General features: G+C 39.7%; 1 pseudogene; it reads right to left on the bottom strand.

Annotated features, from left to right (window-relative positions):
- Positions 1 to 210: 210 nt before the first annotated feature.
- Positions 211 to 664, bottom strand: LOC113177998 (dnaJ homolog subfamily C member 24 pseudogene; annotated as a pseudogene).
- Between the last annotated feature and the right edge of the window lie 385 nt (positions 665 to 1,049).

Here is a 1,049-nt window from a genome sequence, read left to right as displayed (position 1 = left end):
AGCCAATTGGCCTCAAGAGCAGGAGGATTGTGGGAGGTGGAGGCTGGTGGTTGGGAGAGAGGTTTGTGGGAAGCCAGTGGTAGCAGTTGGGCTCTGAGGGTTTTTCCTGAGGAGCTGTTTTGTTTGGCCTGTGTGGTTCTAAAAATAAAGTTTGTTTCTTTTGACAAGTGGCTCCTGAATTGTGCCCAGCCAGACTTCGGCAGATAGTAGTCAACAATTTAAGCTATAATGAAGTAGTTCTATAATTAGTGAACATGTATCATAAGAAATCAGGTTAACGTCTTCTGCTTCATCCTTGGAAACACTGTATTTTCCACTACATTGTCAACTCAGAAAAAAAGAATGATCATCTTTGTTCCAAGACATTTCTTCAAGATATACTTGAGCATCTACTGGGCCCAAATTTCTTAACTCATCTTCATGCCACTGCAGGTCATACTTTTTTTTTGTCTCTTTATACCCTAGAATTTTCCATGCCTAATCGACTTTGATGAACTTCTGTATACATTCCTCTACTTTTCCTGCTGGCACATCTGTACTTTGTTTATCTGGATGATACATCAGTATGAGCTTTTGATACTTTTGTTTTAGGTCTGACATGTGTAGATCGGTCTGCCCCCAGAATGCTGTACCAATCCTTTTTTGGTAACTGCCCATCATCCATTAAACAAGAAGTGTGTCTTCTCACATCTGCCAACTTCACACAGCCAAGGAGGCCTGCTCCCTGCCAGCTAAAGGACATATCTTTTCATCTTAAGAAAAAGTGCTTATTGGGGCTGGGGATATAGCTCAGTTGATAGAGTGCATAAGGCCCTGGGTTCAATCCCCAGAACCACCCCAAATAAAAGTGCTTATTTATGTGTTATGTCTGTCATTTGAAACAAATAATCTTCCAGAAGAGGTTTTGATGAAGTACACTATGAAAGTTTAGTGCATCTTAATGAGATTATGGGCATAACATAATTACATTGCTCCTTTTGATAACCTATCACTTGATCTACAGTTTCTAGAGTGGCCATTTTAATTTTAATTACTGCATATAAGTTTTA

This window comes from Urocitellus parryii, chromosome 8, assembly GCF_045843805.1.
Source record: "Urocitellus parryii isolate mUroPar1 chromosome 8, mUroPar1.hap1, whole genome shotgun sequence".
NCBI classification, from domain to species: Eukaryota; Metazoa; Chordata; class Mammalia; order Rodentia; family Sciuridae; genus Urocitellus; species Urocitellus parryii.
Note: the sequence above shows the minus strand (reverse complement) of the source record. Positions and strands in the feature narration are given on the sequence as shown.